This window comes from Phacochoerus africanus, chromosome 7 (genome assembly GCF_016906955.1).
Source record: "Phacochoerus africanus isolate WHEZ1 chromosome 7, ROS_Pafr_v1, whole genome shotgun sequence".
NCBI lineage: Eukaryota > Metazoa > Chordata > Mammalia > Artiodactyla > Suidae > Phacochoerus > Phacochoerus africanus.
In genome coordinates this window covers 1,616,979-1,643,003 of record NC_062550.1, presented here as the reverse complement: position 1 = coordinate 1,643,003, position 26,025 = coordinate 1,616,979, and positions in this window count along the sequence as shown.

The window sequence follows — 26,025 nt, the reverse complement described above, 5'->3', positions numbered from 1 at the left end:
GTGGGGGCTGGGGACAGAAGGCCCCGGGGGAGACGCAGGGGTCGGATTTCAGGGCGCCTGTGAGGCCGCAGGCCAGCAGAGCTTGGGTCGGAGGAAAGGAAACGGGAACAGGGCCTGCGAACAGCCCCTGGTGCAGCGGGACTCGGCCCCTGTGACACCAGCCCTGCAGCGGGCGGGCCCCCAGTGCCAGACGCCTCCAAGCCGGCCGCAGAGCGGGCATCCCAGGAGCTGACGCGGCTGCAGCCACAGGGAGCAGCTCCTCGCCCGCCCCCTCGGGGTCTGCATGGAACGTGCCTTTTTACTCTCTTTGTTCTGAAAGTCTCCCAACGTCAACCAGCAAACCCCTGGAATGCTCGCCTTCCTCTCCCGCTAAAGAGAAAGCCCAGCCTCTGCTGCCCGCCTCCATCCTCTGGGCCACTGGCCCCCACAGACGGCAGGTCCCCATCGCTCCCCCACCCCCTAGTGTCCGGACCCCCCCATGACACACACACCTGCACGTGGCACACGCTCGCACACGCACACATGCTCACTCACCCCCCGCCCCCGCCCGGGCACTGCGAGCCCCCGTGGCTGAGTGGCCCATCCTCGGCTCGCAGGGCTGGTCCTGGAGGAAACTGCACAAACTGCATTTCTTCTCACGAGAAAAGAGACGCGGCCTCCCAGGAGTCATTTAATTCGCCTTTTCTTTCAGGAATGACTGGGACACAGAGGAAGCTTTCTTCTCATCTAATTTTACCCCCAAATAAAGTAAAAGGCTCAAAGAATATTAGAACTAAACGAGTTTCGTTCGACCCCATCCCCCGACCCCTGGGGAGAGGAACAGCAATGATCCTTGGCAAGACCACTGGGGACAGGGACCGATGGTCCAGGAGGGGCGGGGACCCAGGGGAAAGGGAGGGCGCCCAGGGATGGGGGGCCCCGGACAGCGGGGGATCTCAGGGAACAGGGAGGGGGCCCAGGGGAAAAGGAGGAGACTCGAGGACAGGGAGGGCGCCCAGGGACCGGGTGGGGACTCTGATACTGGGAGGGGGCTCAGGCCCCAGCATGGGGAGGGGGTTCAGGGACGGTGGCTGCCCCCTCCCCTGGGGGCTCCCACAGGCTTTGGGGACTACCTGTGCTCAGGAAAAGGTAAGACAGCTCTGGGATGCCCTCCCCATCCTTGGGAGGGAGGCTCCTCGGACCCCACCTCAGGGCGTCTGCAGCCAGGTCCCAGCAGGAGAGGAGAACAGTGTGACACAGGTGACGTGTTTGCCTTGCAAAAAAAACCTGGTGTCGTCCCGGGCTCCCTGTTCCCACTGGGCAGTGAAATAGCGCGGTCCCCATCTTGCATCCCTTGCGTTAACCTAAGATCAGTTGCTCTCACCGCGTTTAAGTTCGACGGAGGAACACGCGTGCCGTCAAGCAGATCACAGACCTGACACCGCCTGTCCCCGGTCCCCGCGGCACGGCCGGTGGCTTCCTCAGCGTAACCGGGGAGGCATCACGCATTCTTCCTAACGCAGCTTTTAAGTGTAAAAGATACAAGGTGCAGAGGCTTGTCCTACAGTTTGATGCCCCCCCAGCCGTGGTGCTGTCTTTTACCTCCAGGGTCCTGAGGCTAGGGCATCACCAAGGTCACCAGAGAGCAGACAGAGGAGCCTGGGAGGAGTCGCCCCCCAAGAAGCTCAGCGGCAGCCCCACGTCCGCCCACCCCTGTGCTGCTCACAGGCCGCCCCCCCGCTCACCTGCTATAGCCAACACCGCGCACCCAGAGCCCAGACCCGGCCACTGGCTGTGGCACAGGATGCCCATTCCCTGCTGGCCGCTCAGTCAATGGCATCGACAGAGGTTTTGGAGGGTCTGCCTGAGACCCCAGGCCTGCTCACAGTGCCCCTGGGGCTGGGGGAGGCCCCTGTCCTGGCCCTTCTGCCCTCCGGAAAAGGAAAGCTGCTTGGACATGGGGGTCCGGGCATGGCCACCAGCTGAGACCAGCTCCCGTCCTCTGGAAAATGCACGTGACCTTGGCTTCCACCTCCTGGTTCCTCCAGGTCCACTTCAGGGTTAAAATAATAGTTTGTGTCAAATACGTTAGCAGATCTGGGGGCCGCGTGGCCCGGCCTCACGCCGCCTGCCAGGAGTCGTGCATCTCCGTTTCCAATGCGGGCAGTGTGCGGGCTCTTCTGGGAGCGTGGCTTCAGCCCCTGGGTGGCGATGCCATATTCTCTTTTCCTGAGGCGGGGGCTGGGCAGCTCGGTTTGTCCTCACACACCAGGGGACAAATTATGCTACTTAATGAAAAGTGGCCCGGACCCCACGCCTGAGGCACACACTGCTGGGTACCAGTGTGGCATTGTTAATTCCCCCGAAGCCTCGGATGCACCTGCAGCCCCGGGTGACGAGGGGTCAATCACGGGGCCTGGGACCTCTGACCCAGACCTCAGGGCCAGTTAGGGCCTGGCCTGGTGGCTGGAGCTGCTACCAAGCCAACGTGGGCCTGCCGAGCCCAGAGCAGATGTCCACGGGCTCAGTCCCGGCTGCCGCCCCGTGGACTCACTCCCCGTCTGCAGGACCGGGGTGTGGGCCGATCGGAGTTTTGACTTATTCCACCTGCATCCACAGTGGGAGGCTGCTGGTTTGGTCTCCGTGAGACGGAGGGCTTCCCAGAGCAGGGACACTCATTCAAACGGGGAATGTCCAGGGTAATCTGAGAGGCGCTGACCTTCTTTTTTATTATTTACTTCTTTATTTATTTATTTGCTTTTTAGGGCCACACCCATGGCATATAGAAGTACCCAGGCTAGGGGTCGAAGCGGAGCTGCAGCTGCCGGCCTACACCACAGCCACAGCAACGCCCAATCCTTAACCCACAGAGCGAGGCCAGGGATCGAACCTGTGTCCTTATGGATTCTAGTCGGATTCGTTTCTGCTGCACCATGAAGGGAACTCCTGAGTTGAGCCTCTTAATTCAGAACCTTGTAAGACATAGGGAGCTCAAGCCAACAGAAGGTGGGAGTTAATACATAAATAAGCACACCCCAAGGACGGAACACAGGTCCACCGAGATCCCGGCTGGACCCTGCCCCCGGCCGCCCATTCTGAGCACAGGGGGCAGGGTCCAGCCGCAGCGTGCGGCCCCAGGATGGGCAGGCAGCTACTGCGTGGGAGTGGACGGCCTTCTGCCGGCGGGAGGGTCCCCGGGGAGGAGGCAGATGCTCTGGGGGCGGGGGTGTCCCATGGCCGGGCCCCAGGTGGGCGACCCTGCAGCTCAGGAGGAGGCAGGTTGGCCCTTAAGACAGTGACCTGGGGGGGGAGCCCTCGTGGAAACTGAGAAGCTAAGAAGACCTAACCTAGCCTCATCCCCCCCGCCGTGCCCCCGCCACGCTGCCCCCCACAGCCCCCGGGCCCATATTGCTTTAAAGATGCAGATGCTCCCTCCTCTGACCCGACAACCACACGCCTCCCGCTGGGAGTCAGGAGTCTCTGGCCCGAGGGTCCTGAAGCTCCTGCAGAAGGGGGTTTGGTCTCCCAGCAACCACCTCCAGCTCTCAATCTGGGTCCCAAAGAGGCCTGGGCCTCTCTGAGCCCCCCACCCCCACCCTCAGGCCTAGAGACCTTACACAGCCCGAGAAGCTCAACGGCCGGGTCTGACAATTTACACGATTAATCATAAATTTCCACCGCTGTTTTTTTTTCTTAAATAAGCACTCAAATTTATGGGTGATCATGAAAATCTCCCATCAGATATGCGTCAGAGCCACGAAAATGATTAAGCAAGAATTCTAATTTTTAATGAAATTGCTGACCCAGGCTGAGTAATAAAAAATCAGATGCCGTCCTTTCTCTTCGTCTCGTGATGAGCCCACCCTCGCCATCCCCCAGCGGGGCCTCAGTTCTGTGAGGGCCATACGCAGCCCCGAGGCCCCCATGAGCCCCACTCCAGCCAGCTGAGGCTCCGCAGCAGCGTGAGTGGCCTCGGGTCCGTCCTGTCCAGCCTGACCGTGGGGCTGTGACCTTTGATCAGGACCTTGACCCCACCTAGACCCGTCTGGAGCATTCGGGGTCTTCAGGGGCCGAGGGAGAAACAGACATTAGGGTGGGTACATCTATGCGCCTGTATGACCAAAATGTCCTGAGACCTGCTGCCTGCAAGCCGGGCCCCCGGGAGCCGCCGGCGAGGGTTCAGACCAAGCCAGAGGTTGAGACGCAGGAGCCCGGGGCCGGGGGCGGGGGGGTGGGGTGGGGGGGAACCTGAGCTGGAGGCTGGAGAAGACCCACGTTCCAGCTCAGCAGACCGTGGATTCCTCCTCCTCCGCCGTTTTGCTCTACGCAGGCCCTCGTGGACTGGACGCAGCCCCACACTGGGTGGGCGTCTGCTTCGCTCAGCACCCCGATGGGGGCAATCAAGCCAACACATAAAATGAACCGTTGCAAAGCGTTGCACCCACCCCAGAAGCCCAGGAAGGCGCAGAGCTGGTTCCCTGGAAACACATCCATCCTGAGCTCCTCGCCGCACCCTGGGGTCCCCATGGCCGGACCTCTGGGGGTGGCTCTCCCAGCACCTGCTCCACCCCAGTCACAGCTGTGCCACGTCCATGGCGTGAGGTGCTGTGATGGATGGAAGAACTCTGCCCCCGAGCGCCCACGCCCTCAGAAGCCCAAATCCCTCCTCTGAAACACCAAGACCCCACGAGGGACAGGACAGCCACTGCGATTACCAGGTGACCGTCCCAGGGCCAGCAGGGTCGGCGCCGGGTCACTGTCAATGTCCACCCCTCTCACTGCCCACACGCGTGCGGACACAGGCCTTACGAGAGCGTCCACTGGCTTTGCTTTCAGATGTTATCCGGCAGCAAAGCCACTCCCTGCACGTGACCGAGAAGGTCCCCAGCTCAGACACCTCCCAGCGCGAGGAGGGGTCAGACGCCTGCCCCGGCCGGGGAAGCATGTGCTGGCCGTGATGAGTGAAATGGGTAAACCCACAGAGTGTCGGATGGGTCACAAAGCTGAGCTGGGTCTGCGTCACCGCCCCCGTTTCATGGGTGTTCAAGGCTGACCTCCAGGGGGATCAGGTCACTTGTCCAAGACGACCAGGGGCTGAGCCTGGGCTGGTCCAGTCAAGGCCACTCCAGACTCACATGCAAAGCGCTGCTGAGCTGGCTAAATCCCAGAGGTCAGAATGCACTTTTGGGGGTCATCGAATCTGAGGAGATGCCGCACCAGCAACCTGCCTCCTTCCTAAACCTAAAAGCCAAGGTGGCAGCCTCCCTCCGTGGCCAGGAACCCTCCTCCCTGCCCAGCCCTTCTGCGGAGACATTGTACTGGACCCCACCCTTCCCAGGATGCTTTGTCCTGCAGCCTGGACCGCCCGTATCCTTCACAGGAAACCACGCCTCCCCCGCCTGGTCCAGGGAGGCCCGGGTGTACAGAAGTAGCTCTTCGCCCATATCCTGGCTGTGAGGACAGACGGCCAGGGAGGCAGCAGCTGGACGGTCAGCTCTGTGCCACTCACTGGCCGTGTCCTTCAGCCGGGCCACCAGCTTCCTGGCCCAAGGGGCCTCTCTGTAGATGGAGCCGAGGACTCTGACTGCAGAGGCCACAGCGGGAGGAGAAGGGGAGGGGCCCGAGGCAGAGCCTAGCGTGCACTCCACGGCCACCAAGGGGTACAGCAGACAGGGCCGCCCCACGGACACTGCAGAATCTGCCCAGGACCCCTGCTGCAGTCAAGGGGCAGGGGGTTGTTGCTGGTGGGAGAACCCTGGGAGGAGCAGTGAGCCCGAATTCAGAGGCCGGTGTCCAGGTCTGCTCTGTGGGTCATGGACACTGACCCCAGGGAAGTCACCTGGGCTCCCACGACCTTGGGAGCCGCACGACCATCAAATGCAGGACTCCTCTGTGCCCACGGCTGCCCTCTGCCAGAGGACCATCCGTCTTTGAGTGTGTAGAGGCCCCTGCGATGCCTGTGCCCTGGTGCAGCCAGAACCGAAGAGAGGAAGGAGGCGGGCAGGGGTGGAACCTCCGCAGGACCCCAGGACGGGACAGGCCAGGCCTGGCGGGCCTTCCCCGGTGTGGCCCAAGCCTGCCGGACCGGCCAGCTTGCCCGCCCGCTGCCGCCTCCATGTCAGCTTGCCCAACACTGGGTGATGAAATACCATCATCCCACACTTATTTTTGTCTCTGTCTATTTTGGGAGGCGGACTCCTAGATCAGCAATTAGAAATGTCACTTGTACTTTGGGAAGGGGGGCTTCGCGAAGTCTGTAATTGAGAACAGTAATCAAATCCGTGGACAACTTCAATGGTATGAAAATGGTAATTAATTGTAAATTTTTGATGCAACGCATCCTATTTATCTATTTTTGAACTTCTTCCTGATCAGCAACAAACCCTGGTGCCTGACTTCCTCTTTATCTGATTCCTATAGTTAGCATCTTATTATTTTTTCATTAAAAGTTCCCACGGGGAAGGAGGAAGCTACTTATGAAGAAACGTCAAGGAAACCTTCCGTGTCTGATCAGGAGGCCATGAAATGAGCACACGTTGTCTCCCCGGGGCCGGGGGCTTTGCTGGAGCAGGTGTGGGTGGGGAGAGGGGGGCCTGAGAGGGAGGGAAGCCCGGGGATCCACCCAGACCCTGCAGCCAGGGACCCCGAGCCAGGCAGGTGGCAACACATCCAGAAAGCCAGCCGTCCCTGCCTTGAACCTGTTCCAGCCCTTATGAGCCTGCCCGTCCCTCCAGGTGGGTCCCTCCCCAGGTAAAAGCACATCAGGAAGCTCCAGTGGCCACAACGAAGAGCCACAGGCCAGGGGCCTGACAGCAGAAGTGAATCCTCCCCGAGTCCTGGAGGCTGGAGGTACAAGACCAAGGTGTGGGCAGGGCTGGTTCCTCCTGGGCTCCAGACACGGTCTCCTCCCGCGTCCTCGCGGGGTCGTCCCGCTGTGTCTGTGTCCTGATCTCCTCCTCCTATAAGGGTGGGCTCAACGCCCACCTAGTGACCTTGTTTTACTTGAATCCCCCTTTGAAGACCCCGTCTCCAAATGCAGTCACATTCTGAGGTTGTGGGGGTTCAAGGTCAACGAAGCTGGCAGAACACTGTCGAGACTGTAACAGCTGACAAGGGCCGAGCAAAGTCCATGATGCTCGCACCTCCCGAGGAGGCAGAGGGACCCAGCGGGAGCCTAGGGTCCTGCTGGGGACGCCCAGACCGGCCCGAAGGATGGACTCCCAGCCCCATGGCTTGGCCCGCATGAGTCAATGCTCTGAAGGGGCTTAGAGGAAAGATGGAGGAAGCCGTGGCCCAGCATCTGGCCCCACGGGGAGAGGGCAGGACCAAGAGCGGCCTGCGACTTCTGCGGTGGCTCACAGCCCTCGGTCCCTGCCATTAATCCCTCACAGACGAGGAACCCGGGCTGCCTGTGGGCAGGGGCTGGAGGCAGCTGTGGATGCTGAGCCCCGGGGTTCCCATCCCGCCAGGGGATAAAAGGAGTTCTAGAGGCCAAGCCCCATGCACAGGGCGTGCGTGCTCTAGGCATGGGAGGTCCTGTCCCAGGGGCAGGATGCCCTCATCTCCCTCGGAAGCCCCTCACAGGTCTCTGCACCCACGCCGGCCTGCAGCCCGCCTCACCTGCCCTGGGTCTTGCCTTTCTCCTCCAGGAACCTTGCTTCCACCGCCACCCTGGCTTCTGACCTTGGCAGGGACGGGGGCTGCCTGAGCTGCAATCTTGGCCCCCCAGCGATTGTTCCATCCAGGCTGGGGGGAGACGCACCAGGCAAGGGGCACCACGAGGGGCTGGACCTGGGCTCCCGTGTGCCAGGGCCCCAGGCGGTGGTCTGGTGGCTCCATTCCTGATGTTGGCCCCCAGCCCCAGGGCACCGTTTCCCCACCACCCGGGGCTCCCTTCCATCTTCCCTACCACCCCGACCTGCCAGACCCCATCTTCACGGAGCTCCGTCCAGGACAACCAGACGGTCTAAAAGAGCAACGAGGAAGCAGCACAAACCAGGTGTCCAAACCCAGAAAGAAATGCACATCCGTGGCCCTTCCCACGTGGAAGGTCGTGGGCTCGCTGGCCACTGTCGGCGCCGGGTTGTAAGTGACAACTGTTTTTCCATCTGCTGTCTCATCCCGTCTCTACTCCCGTGTCAGCAGCGCGCACGCACGTTTTCCGCAGCCCAGGCTCAACCCACTCTCGTCACCACCGCAGGTGACCCTCGGCCCTCGCTCCCGCCATGAAGGCACTTGAGGATTGAAAGAGCCGTGCATGAGCCTGAAGAGACTGGGAAGAGCGGACTCTCGGCTGAAGACAAAGCTCCCTGCATCACCAAGACGCGCTGTTCTCTCAAGTAAGGAGAACAGGCGCGGGGCCGCGAGCGGCGCCTTATGGAGTCGGCAGATGCTGTCTATTCTGGGGAAGATTCCCCACCCTGAGCCAAATCCCAGGCGCTCCCGAGATGGATTTGGAGAGAGAGCAGAGGCGACCGCTCTGCGGACTCGCGGGCCTGCGTGTCTGTCCACCCTCTCCCCCCGCCCCTCCCAGCTTGCTGTGGTCCAGCCCCCGTCAGGTGTCAGGCAGCACCCATGGGCACAGAAGCCCTGCCTTGGGGAGCGGATCCTCGCCCCAAGGGCACGAGCTGATTAGCACGGGTGAGGCAAGCCTGGGGAGACAGCCGTCCAGCCCCCAGCTCCCCTGAGTCCTGCAATGAGCAGGACCTGTGAGCTTCACCGGAGGCTGAAGTCCCGGGGCCCGAGGAGCTCTGTGCTGAGGCCAGAGGGCTGAGTGCAAGGATGGAGCAGAGGGGTGTCTTGCTGCCTCTTCGGGGCTCACAGCTGAGTGTGGCGTCTACGCTGAGAAACAGGGACATATGGCTCCTCCCGGAACCTCCAGGGCCAGCCGCTCTGGCCGGGGACAGAAACGGAGCCCCAGCACAGCCATGGGCATCCAGTGGATGCAAACAACTGCGCACTGAAGCAGGTCTGCCGCTCTCAGCATGGGGGCTCCCAGAAACAGCTCCGCAAGGTGCGCGAGGACAGGGGTCCTGGGGAAGCAGGTGGGGCAAGATCTGGGGCATTGGAGCCCTTCCTCGTTAAAGGACCTGATCCCACCCCTACGGCTGGAGGACGCGAGAAGGTGTGTCTGCAGGACCGGCACAGCCCTTGCTTCTCCTGGCCCAGCGAGCATCTTGTTGGCCTGGGTGAGGGCTCGCCTTCTTCTCCCAGCCCAGGGCGGATGTCCTCAGGGACGTAAATTGATGCACCACCAACCGTAGTTGCAAGATGGCCCTTGGCAGAGAAGGGCCTCGATCAGCAGGAAATTCGGGTGTATCCTGTGGCTAATGGGCCCCCTGGTGAGACGCTGGGTCCCCAAGTCTCTTTGCAGGGGGCGGGGTCCCCTCAGACCTGAGCAGCCTGGGCAGCCTGACGGCCATCCATCTGCCAGCCACATCCATGGCAGACAGACCCCCGCTCGGGTCCCCCCGCAGCACCGAAGCACTAAATCCAATTGCTAGGATGTACGACACGGCCTCCCCCGCCTTCTGTGCACGGTCGGGTCAAAAATAGGTGACGTTCATTGCATTACTTGTCATAAACATGATTTTAATAATTACCATGGGCCAGAACCCGTGCCTGCTCTTGAATAATGAGCATGGAATCCTATTATCTCTCGGTATTAAATATCTTCCCGCACAGTTCCTTTCGGCGCCTGGCAAGGCGAGGGCCATGGCACAAAGCAGCTTTCCACAGGGGGGACGGCCTGGAACGAAAAACGTCTGCATTAGTGGGAGGCCCTAATAACATCTCCTGTTGCAGCCACAGAAAACCACACCTGAATTCTACTCCGTATTTTGTAATCAGGGGGATTTGCTCGAGTATGTTACAATTTTCTTGTGTTTTCCTGTTCACTGAAGACAGTAATTATTCTCTACCTGAAGATAAATATTAGTCTTATGACAGCATCTTCCCATTGGAAACTACTTATTTATAGTTCTTCCCTGTGTCGCCAGCATCGGGACTCTGCCTGCTTTGGGGACCTGAACCCCAGGGCAGAGCACAGAAGTGGGGCAGGAGCTCAGAGAACCTGCCCCCAGCCCATTTCCTGCAGCCCCTCCGTCTTCCAGATAAAGACAGTGGAGCCCAGAGAGGTTAATTGGCTCGTCCAAGGTTACCTGAATAATTTAAGACCCTTTGGTAACACGAATTAAGTCTGCATTTCAAACAGCAAACTCCCAAGTGCATTTGTCCGGTCAGTTTGACTCACCCGGCTGCATCGGGAGAAGGCGGGAGGAGCTGACAGGCAGGCCAGGCGCCTCCCAGAGACGCTCGCTGGTAGAAAAATCCAGAGAATTGTCCCCTCAGTGTGGTTTTTAGAAAGCATAGCGTTTTCTCCTGAGACGGCCCCGGGGAGGCACTGTGAATTGAGAAGTTCACAGAGGAAAGGAGGCTCACACACGTGCACACGCACACTCCCGCACACACGTGCACACACACACAAGCACACACATGTGGACACGCAGAAGAGAGACGTAGTGACACAGCTTGAGCCATAAAACCTCATTTTGCAGATTCCACAATGCTTTCGATAGACCATCCCATTTGATCCCTGAAAAACAAACCGAAAAACAGAAAACAAAACATGAGTAGAGAGGCAGGTGTTATAATTACGATTTTTCAAAGGAAAAAAAAATTGAGATCCACGGAGTTTAAAGAATTGGGTCAAAAACACACGGCAGGAGGGACCCTCCTGGGGCCCCCAAGCAAGTGCTCCTGCTCCATCTCAGTGTTCCTGCCAGGGAGCCCCCCCCCAGCCCCCTGGGGTTTCCGGAATGAGCCCCTGCTTGTTGTCTGCCTGACCCCCACCAGCCAGAAACAACACGTCTCCTGCATTTAGTTAGATGCTATGGTTTCTCCACGTCAGGTCTGCACCTTCTGGATTGCACGTGTTCTTAGGGACGGTATCATTGCTTTGCTACTATGGACAGGATTTTCTTCCTACTTCCACTTAAAACTGGGTATTTCTGAAATACCGCATCACGTGTATTGTGACGGAGTTTTCAGTGCAGGGTCTATGGTTTTCTAGACCTAGGGATTCGTACTGTGGGCACACGAGTTTCAGTTCTCTCTATCATCAAATATAACCGGTCCTTTCTGGTTATCAAGTGTGTCAACAGCACATTTGATAACCAGATGCTTAGTGTGGTATTTTGGGGAAACTGGACAAAGTATTCTAAATCACCCACAGAAGGGACTTCCCTCTGTGGCTCAGCGGGTTGAAGACCTGACCTTGTCTCTGTGAGGATGTGGCTTTGGTCCCCGGCCTTGCTCTGCAGGTTCCGGGTCCAGCAGGGCTGCAGGCTGCAGCATAGGTTGCAGATGCGGCTCTGATTCGATCCCTGGCCTGGGAGCTTCCACGTGGTGTAAGTGTGGCCATAAAACGAAAAAAATCAAAATCAAAACAAATAAATTACACATAGAAGATAGATTCTCCAAGAATGGCTATTTTTATAATGAAGTTTAAAGATCTCCTTTCAATTAAAACAGTATGACATTTTCACGAATAGACCAACAGATCAATGGAACATAATAAAATAGTCAGAATTCATCACTGTGAGGGTGTTTCATGTGTCAGCTTGGCTGAGCTCCAGTACCTGGTTATTTTATCAAACGTGAACGTGGGCTGTGCTGTACAGGTAGTTTGTGGGTGTGGCTGGCGTCAGCAGCTGGTTGACTCTGAGTCGAGGGATGACCGTTGGTGGGGTGGCTGGGCCTCATCCAGTCTGTTGAAGGCTTTTAGAGCAAAAACAGATTTCTGGGAGGAGAAGAAATTCCGTCTTGAGATTTCAGCATCAACGCCTGCCTGAGTGGCTCAGCCGCTGGCCTGCCCTGTGGCTTTCAGCCACACCCGCCCCACAGCCCGGAGAGTCTGCTCGTATCAACGTGTGTGTGAGTCTTATTTATTCGCTGTGTTTCCTGGGAGAGCCCAGAGGGACACGGGGTGTCATACAGAGGGTGGTTCTAGAGCAACACCATCTAAATGGCACGGTTTCAGAATTGGTTCCGGGCTTTCTGGAATTGGTTCCTGAATCTGATTTGTTTTAAAGACACCCCTGGCTCTATTTCTGGGCTGTGAAGTGACAGCAGCGACGTGTCAAATATCAGGACGGGAGATTCCTGATCAGACGCTTACAAGGGGCAAGGCTCTGGGTGAGCGTCGATTTGACACCTCAGAACCTGTCAGACTAAGGAGAGGAACGGGATTGGCTGTCGGTTCCTAAGTGTGTTCAGCAAAGTGGGAAGAGCCGCCTGGGCTCGCTCACCTCGCAAGAGCCGACGGGACCCTGCGTCCCCGCAGAGCTGAGATTTCTGAAGCCAAGCCCAGAGCTCACCTTGCCCGTGGCTGCGTCACAGCACAAGCTGAGTTCTCCGCATTGCGGGGCGTCTGCTGTTGAAGGAGGCAATGAATGTCCTTGCAAAAGACGCTGCCGACTCTCAGGACCCACCCACCGCCCCCGGTGGCTTCCAGACCAGGACCAGCTCAGGGCCCAGGGGGCCCCGAAGGTGAGGTTCAGGGAGTAAACCAAGAGTAGGCAGGCCCACGGCACCCCAGAAGAGCTGAGCTTTCCCCCCCTCATACAGACAGATACTGAGGGGTGCCTGCGGAGGTCACGAGTGTGGGGTGACGGTGGAAGGAACGCGAAGTTGCGTCAGGCTGGATGTGCTGACGGGGGCCCACGAAGCGGAGAATCGGGGCTGTAGCTCCCATGGTTGGTTCGGTTGGGTGGCTGCAACGTGGACCAAAAGGTGGCCCACACCCTGCGATCTTGAAACGCCAGGACCTCTTTGTACCTGGCAGAGGAAGGGGTTCCAAGGCTGCTGCAACGGCAGAGTGGATTTGTCCCTCGAGGCTGCTGGCCTGCCTGGGCACACCTTTCCCCTGATGTGGGAAGGGGTTTGGCGAGGGGGGCCCAGCACCTGTGACACCCTCTGCGGTCGCCCTCCCTGTAGGTGAGAAATTACAGTGAGAGACACACCGGGCCCTCGAATGCGATGGGGGTGATTGGACCCCAGGGGGTAGGGGGCAGTGGCAGTACTTGAAAGTCAAAAGAGGGGGGACGGGAGGGTTGGAGCAGCCGGCCGCAGAGACTGACCGCAGGGAGCCAGGCGTGGACCCACTGACGATGGCACTCCCGGAACAGAAGGAGGTCGGCGGTCCGCGGCATCGTCACTCGATCTGTGGCAGCAGAAGGGCAGGAGCACTTGTCTGAACCCTGCCGTATGTGGCTCCTGGTGAACACGTGTCGGCCGGGTCCCGACCTGGGGATGAAACTGTTTGATCTCAGAGTGTGCCGCTTTGGGGCTTGAGGCGACATGGCCAAGTGGCTTTGCACGGGGGGTGGCATGCCCACCGCCACCCAGCGATTAAGAGATGGTGTCACCACCTCTTGGCGTTCTCGAGTTTTCCCCCACTCTGATGCACAGAGAGCGAGAACGCACCGGAGCTGCAGAGGCCACGCAGAAGGCCATGTGGGGCGAGGGGCTTGGTCAAACATCTCGCCCCATTTTCTGTTGGCCGGTCTTCTCTTTCTTCTTCGTTTGAGGCTCTTTTCCTCCTGCGGTTGGACACACGTGCTGTGACTAGCGGCCTTCTCCCTCCCCCGACGGTGTCTGCGGATAAACAGAGGTTCTTGATTTCACTACAATCCACGGCATCCCCTTCCCCACCTCAGGTCTTGGTTGAGAATTCCGCCTACACTCAGACCACAAAGATAGGCTCTCGCTTTCTTCTAAAAGCTTCCTTGTTCTCACGCTTGGGCCTGCAATCCATCTGAAATTGATTGTTATGTAAGGTGAGGAGCAGGATCCAGACCGTTGTTCCATACAGATATCCAGTTGATCGCACCCCATCTATTGGAGAGTCTATTCTTGCCTCTCTGTACCGCAGTGTGGGCTGTGTTTGAAATCATTTTTTAAAATGGAATTCCAGCTTATTCGCCCATTTTTCCATTACTGTCCTCCTCCTGTCCCAGGAGCTAATCTGGGGTCCAGCAGGATGGTCTTGTTGCCCCAGGGATCTCGGTCCACCACGGCCTCTCCGTCTTTCCTTGTGGTTTATGACCTTGAAGAGTTCAGGCCGTGAATTCCGTAGAATGTCCTTGAACTTGGGTTTTTCTCATAACTAGACGAGGGTTGTGGATTTCTGGAGGTAAAAGCGCCGAGGGCCAGTGTCCTTCCTATCACATCGTATCCGGGGGCACGTGACGCCCCGTGACCTGCTGCTGGTGAGGCTGGCCCCCTTCACTTGGGCAAGGTGGCGTTTGCCAGCTTTCTCCACGGTGTAGTTACTGCTCTTCCTTCCCTAGCCGGTTCCTTGGAAATCAGTCCCTGAGCCCAACCCACCCTGGGGGCTGGATCTCTGCCTCCAGAGGGAGGAGTATCTACATCTGGTGCTTGGATTTATTCTGCAACGAAGCGTCGTCTCTCCTCCCCCACTTGTTTGTTTACTCAGTCATTCGTGTACGTCCAGATGGATGCGTGCACAGTTATTTTCTACATGGTCACATCTTTTTCAAAAATTCAGTCTTGGAGTCAGCGTCGATGTTCGTGTTTGACAGAGGAGGAGTCAGGAGGGTCAGATTTAGCCTCTCACCGGCAACAACCACAAAGCCAGATGAAATAGATGCCACCTTAAAAATAATTACAGTTTTCAAGAGGCCGGACTCCAGGCGATGAAGAACAGAGGGTCCCTAAGAGACGGAAACCAGTAGGTGATCCTTCCGAGGGCTTCGCTGAATGGGCTGGAGAGTTTCCCGCCGTGGTACAGAGAAGGGAACTCACGGGGAGGCTGGCAGATGCCTGGGGTTGAGGAGACGGAGCTGACTATCCAAGGTGGCCAAAGCAGCTGGAGTTTTTAGGACAGAGAGAGTGACATAGAGAGGGAGCAGAATTTGGTCAGGGCATTCAATGAGGAAACTACTTCAGGTCGGGAAAGAATGACCAAAAAAGAACACTGAGAAAATTACCCCAAACTCAGGAACATTACCTACCCCAGCAGGGAGCTAAAACCCTCCTTTTTTATTTTATTTTATTGCTTTTTTTTTTTTTTAGGGCTGTACCCACAGCATATGGAAGTTCCCAGTCTAGGGGTCTAATCGGAGCTCCAGCTGCCAGCCTACACCACAGCCACAGTAACGCCAGGTCTGAGCCGCATCTGCAACCTATACCACAGCTCACAGCAACGCCGGATCCTTAACCCACTGAGCGAGGCCAGAGATCGAACCCACAACCTCCCGGTTCCTCATCAGATTCGTTCCCCTTGTGCCACAATGGGAACTCCTAACCCTCCTCATTTATGGGACTTTAGAAGGACTACTCAGAAAGGTCATGCCCCGTAACAGGGCTCAATAGCATCATTCCGTCTTGCTCTGGTCCCGCCTGATAAATGTGGGAAACATTCCTGAAAGGATAAAACTGTTTCCAAGTAACATAACTGCATGTCAGAGCAAAGCTCGAGCACATTTTAAGAATATAAAAACAGCATCACTTGACTAGGTAAAATTAATAGTGTCTGGCATCTAATCGAAAATTACCAGGCATACAAAAAAGCATGAAATTTCAGCCCCAAATGAAGGGAGAGATCAATCAGTGGAAACGAACCCATAACGAATACTGATACTAGGATTAGTGGAGAAGCCCTTGAAAGTGCTGGTTGTAACTTCATATCATAGTTCAAAGTGCTAAGGATTAAACGTGTTAAGCAGAGATGTGGATGATACTAAAAAGACCCACACTGAACGTGGAAAGACGAAAGCCGCAGTGTGTGAGATGGAAAATATACCAAACGGGTAGATGAGACGTGTAGAAGAAAACCTTAGGAAGCTTGAAAACGGAGCAATAGAAACTCTCTCAATCCAGGTGGATAGAGAAAAAGCCACAAAAATTAACCGAGCCTCAGCGAGCTATGCGAAAACGTTCAGTGGTCTATTACGTGTGTACTTGGGGTCCCCAGAGTCGGGAAAGATAGGAAGAAAGCATATTTGAAACAGTCACAGCGGAAATTTATTGGAAACTATAAACTCACAGATCCAAGAAGTTCAATGAACCCCAAGTTAAAGAAATAGGAGGGAGTTCCCGTCACGGCGCAGAGGAAATGAATCCGATGAGGAACCGTGCGGTTGCAGGTTCGATCCCTGGCCTCGCTTGGTGGGTTAAGGATCCAGCGTTGCCGTGAGCTGTGGTGTAGGTTGGAGACGTGGCGTGGATCCCGAGTTGCTGTGGCTGTGGTGTAGGCCGGCAGCTGTAGCTCAGATTTGACCCCTAGCCTGGAACTTCCGTATGCTGCGGGTGCAGCCCTAAAAAAAAAAAAAAAAAAAAAAGGATAAAAGACGAATTAAATCAATCAATAAAAATAAAAGAAATAGGAGTTCCCGTCGTAGTGCAGTGGTTAGCGAATCCGACTAGGAACCATGAGGTTGAGGGTTCGGTCCCTGCCCTTGCTCAGTGGGTTAACGATCCGGCGTTGCCGTGAGCTGTGGTGGAGGCTGCAGACGCGACTCGGATCCCTCGTTGCTGTGGCTCTGGCGTAGGCGGGTGGCTACAGCTCCAATTCAACCCCTAGCCTGGGAACCTCCATATGCCGCGGGAGCGGCCCAAGAAATAGCAACAACAACAACAACAACAACAAAGACAAAAAAATAAATAAATAAATAAATAAAAGAAATAGGAAAAAGCCTATGAGATGTATCCTCATGAAACTGCTCACAACTGGTGATAAAGAGCCAGTCAGATAAAAGTCATACCGTACATAGGAGAGCAAAGATGAAGGTGGCAAAGATTTATCATCAGAGCAAATCCGCACAAGACGTCAGTAGGATAACATCTTTAACGTGGCGAAAGAAAAGCAAAAGGGTCGTCCTTGATTTCTCCATCAAGCGAAGACAAGTTTCGCAAATAAAGACAAAATATTAATCTTTCCTGACCTTCAAAAGCCGAAGGAGTTCATCACAAGGAAATGAATTTATATACAAAAGAACCTCCCTCCCCAATGAGTTTAGCAAGTTTGCAAAATACAAGATGTGGGTGCAAAATGATCGGCACGTCTGTAAACCAGCGATGACCGTCGGAAGCTGAAATTGAAAAACACCGTTTACGAAAGCATCAAAAATACAAGATACAGGGGAATAACAATGGAGGTGAGATCCTGTACTCTGAAACTGTAAACGTCTGATTAAAGTAATCGAAGAAACCTAAGTAAGTGGAAGAAACACGCTGGTAACGGATCGAAAGACTAATGCAATAAAGATGGTAACCTCCCCCAAAGGATCAATAGATGCAATTCCTTTCAAAATGCCAGCAGGCACTTTTGTGGGAGAGTCTAAAATTTATGCAAGAAAAGCAAAAGGACCAGAATAACTAGAAACATTCTCCAAAAGGAAGAACTCAATTAGAGGAATTGCACTACCTGATTTTAATGCTTAAAGACTGACTCCAAAGCTACAGTGACGAAGATGATGCACCCTGGATTTAAAGGCATTCGACTAGACCCAGGGAAGAGAAAAGGGGCCCAGACTCAGACCTTAACGTGGATGAACTACTGGTTTTGGGACAAAGGTACAAAGAACGCGCAGCGGTGACGGTGACGGCAGAGCCTCTTTCAGGTTGACTCCAGAGAAATGCAACTTTTTCAAGATTAAAAAAGCCAGAAACAATGAGGGAGGGAAAGCACAGCACAGAGAGGTCAACGTGTTTCATGACGGGTGCCCAGCACGTGGCTGTGCCTTAATTTACAATGCATGCAAAAGCCAAAAGTGAAAGGTGAAGGACCCCAAAGAAAAGGGTCGGTTTTCAGATAAAACAAAGACAGGTGCTCCCTGAGCACAGGAAGGATGCTCCGCAGTCTTCACAATTAACGAGACGCAGATTAAAACGGAAAAAAACCACCCTTTCACCCATCTGGTTGCCAGCGACAGGACCTCCTCTCGCGTCCTTTATGAATTAAACTGATGCTGTTTCAGGGGCGGTTTCAGCTCAGCATCTACGAAACACAAGCCCTGAAAAAGGACCCGTCACTAAAAGAAAATCTAAATACACACCAGAGTGTCAGAGCAGATCACTTTACAGTTTAATTTGGAGAGAAGAATGTGTATCAACGGTGAATCTAGTTTTATGTTCTAGTTTACACAATAAAGCTGATACGGCAACCACGTCCTCACTTCCCAAAGGAGCAATGACGTGGATTGACTCAAACGGCGACCGTGCGTTTTCAAGCGCGATTCTTCCAGACCCATGTTAGCAGGTGCACCGGGAACCGTCCCTTCTCTCAGAGCAGGAACAGCGTGGAAATCGGTCACAGTGTCTGAGGGTGTCACTTCTCCCCAGGGTGTCCCCGAGCGTGGGCACGTGTCCCTTTCCAGGTCCCCCGCTGTCTTTGGGATCCGGGCTCCCCGAAGTCACTGCCCCGTGGGAGTCCTGCCGCGTAAGAGGCAGGAAAGGTCCCCTTCCCGTGTGATGCTCACTCTCCTTCCCTCAGACGCTGTCTCCTCTGCAGGCGCCCAGGAGTCAAGTCCTCTGCTGTGCATCTGGCTTCGCATTTCAGTTACCACGGTTTTGATGTCAGGCCATTAGCTGTGTCGTCTTTTCTCTCTCTCTCTTTTTTTGGGGGCCAATTCACTGCTCCTGATTTTGACTTTTGTTGCTTTTTCTATAACGTTTATTCTCACGACTTCCTTTTAATTAATAGTTAAGATCTCCAACTGGTTATTTTTCTTTCTTTCCTCCTCCCGGCCTTCCTTCTTCCATTCCTTCTTTTGTTCTTTCTTTTCTGGCCATGCGCTCCAGGCATGTAGAAATTCCCGGGCCAGGGTCAAACCTGAGTCACAGCAATGACAATGCCAGGTCCTTAACCACTAGACCAGCAGGGAACTCCTAACTGGTTATTTATTAAAAAAAAAAAAAAAAGGTTTTTTTAATATTATTTTGTCTGTTTTCCCCTTTTTTATTCGTCCGTCATTGTACCTTTGTTACCTCTTTAAACGCCTTCAACATGCTTCTTTCGGAGCCTGTCGGTGTCCACATAAAGGCGATATTTCCGCCCAGGGTCCTCCTCCCGCAGGTTCTCCTTTTCATGGTTCTAGCTCTCGGCGAGCTGCCTCCCTAGGCCTTTCTCACTGTGGGTCTGCAAGCCAGGTCCCAGTGGGAGGGGCTGGGGTTCTTTCCCTTTGTGTACCTCTCTCCCCTCCTCTGCCTTCCCGCCCCCTCCTCCTCCTCCTCCTCCTCCGCCACCCCATCCCCCACCCCCTCTCCCCAGCCCCCCCATCTGAGGACCACCAGATCCAGGTCTTACAAGGATGCGGGTGTGGAGCCGGAGGGGATGCTGGGGACACCGGGCCCTCCGATCCCAGTCGCAGGGCGGGGTCTGCTTCTTCTGTCTCCCCAGCCTGCAGCTCCCCCCAGGCTGCGAACCCCGAATCCTCGAGCAAGCTGTTTCCGGTCTTGTTTCGGAAGGCAGCTCCCACCCTTGGCTACCGCCTGGCCCTCATCTCCCAGTGTGATGCTCCTTACCTGGCAGGTGTCAGCCCTTGTCCGCCTAGTGTGGACCTGGGGACCAGGCGCCCTCGTTCGCCCGCTCGACGGGCACGCCTCCCCTCCCCCTCTGGATGTCAGGCCCACAGAGGCGCGTCCCCTGGTTTCAGAGATCTGGGCTGTCTTGGCGTTCTCACTGTTCACACGTTGTTGGTTATTTCTGTTGAGAGCAGAGCAAAGGGAGGCATTGCCATTCAAACCCGCTGCCCTGGCCTGGCAGGAAGTCCTTGTAATTGCCTTTAAGTGATAGGATTTTAAATGATTTGTCGTTTTGTCTTTTATGCAGGGTTTTTCAAGCAGAAAGACTGTATAAAAGCAAAATAAAGAGTGGTTATTTGGTAGAATTCTGCACACAGAATTAATGTGTAAGAGCCACGAATTATACGCTTACACGGACAGAGCCTGGGCGGGAGCTTAGAGGAAGGAAGACACTTGGGGGGTGTTGTGGGATTCTGGGTGAATTTCCCTTGGTTTTCATTGTGGCTTGTACGACAGTCACCGAGCGCGTATGATAGTCTGGCAGACTGCAGAGACTGAAGAGCGGAGGAATAATTGCAGAAAGTGACGAGGTGAGTTTTTTAACTGCAAGAAATAGGTCAAAGTCTAAAGGCAAAGGGGATACCAATTAGAAGAACCCATGTATTTATAAGGAGCATTTTTTTCCATTATAAGGTAAATACAAACATTAGCATTTGAAAAAGGGCAAGGACTTCTGAACAAAGCCAGAGACAAGCCATCATCAGGCTGGGGCCGGGGTGGGAGTGAGGGGCTGTGGGCCAAAACACTCCCCGCTCCGGCCACCAGAGCCCTGGGCCCTTCCCTCTGTGTCACAGCCCCAGATGCAGGGTGGCAGGGCAGGGGGCACAGGGCACACTTGACGCCAGGCATCTGCTGGCACAGGGCTCACGCACCTGGGGGCTGCCCACTTGGCAGCCACGCCATCCTCTGGGGAGGAGGCGCCCACGGCTCTTTGTCCCCGGGCCTCGCTCTGCGTCTGTGGTTTTGTGGGTTGGCTGCTTCAGCTCACAGTCAACAATAGGGCACCCCAGATCCAAGGACCCGCTGGTAGGTTTCAAGTGTGGGTGCTTCTTACTGCCGTTTGTCGGGCAGCTTAGCTGTCTGTCAACATTCTCCTCCTCTCTCTCTGGTCTTTGTTGATTTATGCGTTGAAAGCAATTAGTTTTACTTAACTAAGGTGGAATCTTACTTTGGGTATCAAACATTAATATATGTCAAGGATTTCTTTTTGTTTGTTTCTTGTGACCCAACAACGAAGCGATGGTGGCTAATAGGAAATCAGGGGATGGAACAGCCTTACCTCCCAGTGAGGCCGCGGCAGCCAGGCGGCTCCAGGGCGCCGTGAAGCTCCCACTTTCGTCTCCCAGCTTCGATGCGCGCCCCGCACACAGCTCACGCCCGTTACTCGCGCACCTTGCTCGTGAGGATGGAGCCGGGGCTGTGCTCGTGCCTGGTGATGTGTTTCCTCTGACTGCGGAAAGCCCTGGGAGGGTGTCCGAGTGACCAGTTGTTTGGAGAGAAAAGCCCAATTCAGAGAAGCAAGGCGATGGCCTTGAGTTTCCACCGTTTTGTCTGAAAACAGACCCCCAGTCACAAAGGAGCGTGGTGGGGGGCACGGGGGAAGGTTGGGCAGGGGGTGGGAGGGGGACTGGGGAGGAGGAGGGGGCAGGAAGGGGGTGGGGAGGAGAAAGGGGGCAGGAGGGAGCAGAGGAGGAGAGGAGGGGTGGTTGGGGGGCGCTGAGGCAGACCCCTGGTCTCGCGGGCCCTTGGTGGGGCTCTGCTGGGTTGGGGGATGGGCGATACGCTGGCAGAGGCAGGCGGGGAAAACCGACTCCAGATCTGAGTGGCGGATCAGGTTGGATGGGGCCCTACACCCTGCTCCCAGACACTGACGGGGACCCCGTTTGGAAAAAGGACCTTTGCTGATGCCGTCGGGGTCTTTAGTGGCATCATCCTGGGTCCCTCGGGGCCCTAAAGCTGGTGACAATGACCTCATAGGAGACAGAGACGCGGGGAGAGGTGCAGACTCAGGGGTGGGGCCACGTGACGGGGGCTGAGGTGGAGGGTGCGCCCAGGAGCCCCTTCGACCCCCAGGGCGGAGGAGGCGGGAAGAACCGCCCCCCCACCCCGACCCTACACACGCCCTGGTTTAGGACTCCTGGCTCCAGAACCAGGAGAAACATTTCTGGGGATGAGGTTTTGTCCGGATCTGCCCATACCGGTCACTGGGTTTTGAGTATCAGACATGACCGCCCAGAGGCCCCGCCAGTTGTCGTGTGTTGTGGCCACGGAAAGGATGGGAGAAGCTGCTTTAATCTAAGGAGACGCGGCAGCCCTTTCGGGCTGGAGGAAGAGAAGGGGCCTGGCGCCGGGCTGCCCGCGGCTCGTGGGTCACCTTCCTGGGCTCGTGGGTCGTCTTCCCGGGCCGCTCGGCCCCAGGCCCGTCCTGAGGGAGCAGATGTGCCCCGCGGGCCGGGCCAGGACGACCGGCACCTGCCGGGCAGCCCGGAGGCTTTTGCTCCAGCCCTTGAGCCGCTGGCCACAGGCTGACCTCGCTCCCACCTCTGCAAGTCCCAGATGCCTTTCGGAAGGAGGTTTTCGGGGTTTCTTTAAGACTTTTAAGAAGCTTAAGACACCTTCCAAGGCCCCAGGAAGGCAAAGCGTTTATCCTCATCCCCAGAGAAGCGGGCTGTGAGCAAAGACGGCCCTGCATTTATGCACACCACAAAAAGTGAGGGAGCATTGGTAAATTCCGTTTTAGGGGAAGAAACAAAAAGAGGCAATCCGATTTAACCAAGGATTTTGCTCTCAACGCTGTTTCCCTCCATCACTAAGGGGCCGGTCCCTGTTATTCAGAAGCAGCTGGACTCAGCCATATGAGCATCTTAATTACACGATAATTCAAAAAACGTGGGCCCATCAATCTCTCGATCTCAAAGTCCAAGAAGGGAAACAGCCTCCTGAGACTGTTCCAGGCCAGGCAGGGCCTGGGCGGGTCCTCCCCGAAGACGGCAGGGACGCGCCCTGGGGCCACCAGGCTCAGACCCATCCCTGCTGGGCCTTGCCCGTCTTTGAGCCCCTCGGCCAGGCCAGTCTTTGCACCACCCCCTCCTCACACCTGCTCCTTCCTAAAGGGAAGTGTATTTGCACAACTGAAAGACCAGGCAGGCCGGTGCTCCTTCTGGGCTGAGTCCCCTGCGGCCCCTCCACGTCCCCACCTCGGGCTCCAGGGGCCGTGTCCCGGGGCAGGGCCTCCCCACCGGGGCCTCTGCCCAGCGCAGGGCTTGTACCCACGGGCAGAGGTGCCTGTGGGCGGTTTCTCTGCCACTCATTTCTGCCAAGCCCGGGAACTCGCCACAGGCCCGAAGGGGGGTCCTGCCCACTCTGGGGTTGGCGGTGGGCCCGCCCGTTTCGAACACACAGGCAGAGACCGGGCAGTTCCTTGGGGGAGAAGGCAATTGGGGTCGGGGAGGGGTGCTGCCAGAAGCAGGGGACCAGGGCTGGGCAGCTGGGGGACGGTGACCGGGGCCTCTGAGAGGCACTCGAAGCTGCGGCTTCTGATGCTTCTTCAAGCAGCATCTCAGGGCAGCGCGTGGCTCCAGGCGGTCAGGTGCTGCCCCTGCCAAGGGGAGGGCGGGCCCCTCGCCCATCCCATCCATCCTGCCTTCCCCCTCCCTGGAGGCTGAAGGCCGTCCAGGACCCCCCAGGGCCCCAAGGCAATGTGGCAAAATCCCCCTCCCTCCGATATAATAAGAATAAACCAGGATGGAGAGGGGAGGTCACCCAGCCAATGACCCGACAAAAGCAGCTGAAACGCGGGTCCTGGAGCCCCTCACCTGAACACGACCCCCAGAGTGGTCGCCTGAGGATGGTTCCCCAAGCCCGGCCTGAGGCCTGCAGCTGGGGGGTTGGAAGTTGGCGAGGGGATGAAGTCCCTTTTCCTCAGTCAAAAAAAAAATGACCCATCTATTCTCTTTCTATGAGGGTTTTCTTTCTTTTTTCCCAGATTCCACGTATGAGTGCGGTCACACAGTACTTGTCTGTCTCTGTCCTACTTCACTTAGCGTCATGCCCGCGAGCGCCACCCACACCGCTGCCAGGGGCAGGATTTCCTTCCTCCTCGTGGCTGAACAGCTGTCCACTGAGGACGTGCCTACCGGTGGCCCCTTAGATTGTTTCTGCGTCTTGGTTACTGTGAATAAAGCTGCAGTGAACATGCGGGAGCAGAAATCTCTTTAAGATGCTGATTTCAGGAGTTCCTGTCGTGGCTCAGTGGTTAACAAACCCAACTCGGATCCATGAGGATGTGGGTTTGAACCCCGGCCTCGCTTGACCAGCAGCTGCAGCTCCAATTCCACCCCTAGGCTGGGAACTTCCATATGCCACGGGTGTGGCCCTAAAAAGACACACACACGCAAAAGATACTGATTTCCATTCCTTTTGAATTACAACCAGACGTGGGATTGCTGGATCTGACGGTGGCTTTATTTTTAACTTTTTGAGGGACCGCAGACTAATCTTATTGTGGCCATCTTGTCGCAGGCTGCGCCGATGCAAAATCACTGTCCTACACCTTATGTTAAAGGGGTTCGATGTCAATTACACCCCACAGAGCGGGTGGGAGCCCAGCAGGAAGGATAACTGCATCGACCATAAACAGGCGGTGGCTTTCCTGGGGCCGCCCTGACGCGGGGACCCCTCCCAGGTCATCCTCTGCGCATCACAGACAGGTGGACGGCTGTGTAAAGGCAGCACTTGAAAATGCTTAATACGCTGCTAGAGACAGAACACCCGCCGTGATGAGGGCACGGCAAAGGGACATGGGAGCCAGCCCAGAGAGCGCCCCACGGCCGGAGCGACGAAATTCATCAGGAAGCATTAAAAAAAAAATAGCCCCGAGTCTGTGCTCACATAAACCCACCACTGAGGAAGGAAATAGGACAGGGACACATCTCTCAGGCAGAAACGGTCCAAGTAATTTCTAAGCACTCAGCCCCCTGGGAGCTGGGGCAGAAATTCCAACCCCTCAAGGGTGGGTCTTGCCTAGTGACATCCTTCCGAGGGCAGGGTTGGCAGGACTGGAAACGGGAGAAGCCCGACAAGCGCACCTGAGCCAGGGGACACCGGCCGGGGTGGCAGCTAGTGCCCTGATGCGAAGGGGTGGGGACCCTTCATCTCTGTGGCCCTTCCCCCCAATCCCAGGATGTAGTCTAAGCGCCAGACAAAACTCAGACAATTCCCAACAGATGGGACCCCCACCAAACACTTGCCCAGCCCTCCCCGAGGCTGCCAAGGTCAGCAGGGGCCAGCAGGATGGAAAAAGAAACGGGTGCCCGGCACATCTGAAGAAAACATGGATTTTAGTTGAAAATAAGGTATCTGAGAGTTCCCCAGTGGCTCAGCGGGTCGAGGTCTTAGGGGTGGATGTGGCAAAGCAGGCGGGGCCGCCGGGGCCAGCTCATCAGGCTGGGATGGGCTGGACTCAACTTCATCGGTGGTTGACAGGTGACGCCCCTCACTCACAGGTCTGTTTATTTACGTTGCTTTCCTTCTTTATTTTTTCCTGTAGTGCTTCCTATTAAATCTCAGGTATCAGGTTAATTTACCCCCGGGCCTTTCAGGAGTTGCCTCCCAAATACAAACATCTTTATTTTAAAACCAGAACACCGTATCATTCAGAGGGACCCAGATGGCCGGAGGTCACCCACACAGCTCTGTCCAGAGAGAGAACCCCTTAATTGGCGCAGGGCCCCATGGGTGCTCAGCTGAGAACCACGTGCTCAGCTGTACCTGGAGTGGAAACTGCCCCAGGTCTGAGGAAGAATTGCAAAGGTGGAGACGCAACAGTTCCTACTGCTCACACCGAGCCTTTTATTTTGCCCCAGAAGACGAAACCTCGGGGTCTGGAGAGCAGCGGGTAGAGGGCTTAGAACCCGCGACCTGCCTTAGCAGGGACATAATCCCTCATGGACTCTATGCTGCTCTTGTTCCACCTAAACACAACCTCAAAAAAGCAAGACCCCCAAACATCAAACTGCTTCCAAGTAAATTAACCACAACTGAGAACAAAGCTCAAGGATTATTTTCCCCAGAAATACAAAGACACCCAGCACCCAACAAGGAAAACTCAGGTCTTTTGTCCCATCAAAAATCACCAAGACTGGAGCTCCCATTGTGGCTCAGCAGGCTAAGAACCCGGCGTAATCTTTAATCTTTTCAAGGATGCTGGTTTAATCCCTGGCCTCCATCAGTGGGTTAAGGTTGCTGCAGCAAGCTACAGCATAGGCTGCGGATGCAGTTCGGATCTGGCGTTGCTGTGGCTGTGGTGTAGACCGGTGGCTGTAGCTCTGACTCTGCCCCTAGCCTGGGCACTTCCATGTGCTGCAGGTGCTGCCTTAAAAAGGGAAAGGGAAAGGAAGAAAAAAAAACCCACCAGGATTGCTGTATAGAGGACACTTC